Consider the following 1,197-nt stretch of genomic DNA (forward strand, 5'->3'; position numbering starts at 1 on the left):
AGGGATGGGCCCTCAGCAAAAGTGAGGCAACCTACATTGGACAAATTCTAGGCTTTACTATCTTAAACATGGGGTCTTGGCATTTGAGAAAACAGAGGTACTCTTTTATTTCTCCTCCTTTCTCCCCTGCAGCAGGCCATACACCAATCCTTTGATCTTCTTGTAGAAAAGATCATAAGACTCTGTTCCAGCAGAGGCCCTAACACCCGAGGAAACAATGAAGGCATAGATGTACAGTGAAGAATTTAAACAAACCGGCCATACTAAGTTGCCCTCCATTTATTGTCATTAGACCACACCCCCTGCTGGGCAGTCACTTTTCAAAGTGACTGTCAACTCTTGGTTTATATTTAGTCATGTGGGGGCGGGGGGGGGGATAGAAATGTATGGCATGTTTATGGGTGCCTGTAGAGACCAGAAGGAAAGGTCAGTCCCCCCTACAGCTGGAGCTATGGGTAGTTTGTGAGTCCTGGTCCTGAACTGTGGTCCTCTGAAGGAGCAGAAAGTGCTCCTTTTTGCTGAGTCATCCCACCAGTCTCTGGCCTTCCTTTGTAAAGGCTCCTATTCACGACAGTTGTGTTAAATAACTTCTTTGTCTTATTATAAGGTATGAACTTTATGAAAAGTGAAAAAATACTAATTATTCTTCCATAATTCTCTGTGATTGTTTTTAATCCAGGGAAGAGTGCAAAGTCCCCCCACCACCACAAATTATGCAATCATGTTTCCCGCATTTGGGGAAATCTCAGGGTCAGCACATCCAGAGTGCAATGAATAAAGCTCACCCTGGGAAAACCACCTTCATTATCATGGTATCTCCCCTGCCATTCATACTTGCTTTTCTTAAATCTCAAAGAAGTAATACTTACCTCCAGTGATGGCGATAAAGTAGACAGGGAATAAAGCTAATGTCTCCGAAGTAGTAGGCAAGATTATTTGGCGATGAAGTCATAGAAGATACAGGATGTTGAAGAATTCACTTGGAATTTGCAGATGATAGGGAGCAATTAAGATTATGGTACAGCAGTGAAGTCCCAACATTCCAGGCTATAAATGTGTGATGGTACTAACTGATTGAAGGTCCTGGGGATTTTTCTTAGCTATTCTCGGTATCTTAAATACAGCAGAAAATATGGTCTGTCACATTGGCCATGCAAAGTGAGATACTGCTGACTGGAAGGGTCTTGGCTGGAGATC

At 43.0% G+C, this 1,197-nt stretch overlaps 1 non-coding gene across 1 annotated transcript; it reads right to left on the reverse strand.

The window, feature by feature from the left end:
- Positions 1-676: 676 nt before the first annotated feature.
- On the reverse strand, positions 677-836 carry LOC119806136. The gene has a single exon (XR_005284164.1). It is a non-coding gene; the product is annotated as a U1 spliceosomal RNA (small nuclear RNA).
- Positions 837-1,197: the final 361 nt, after the last annotated feature.

Source organism: Arvicola amphibius, chromosome 1 (assembly GCF_903992535.2).
Source record: "Arvicola amphibius chromosome 1, mArvAmp1.2, whole genome shotgun sequence".
Classification (NCBI taxonomy): domain Eukaryota; kingdom Metazoa; phylum Chordata; class Mammalia; order Rodentia; family Cricetidae; genus Arvicola; species Arvicola amphibius.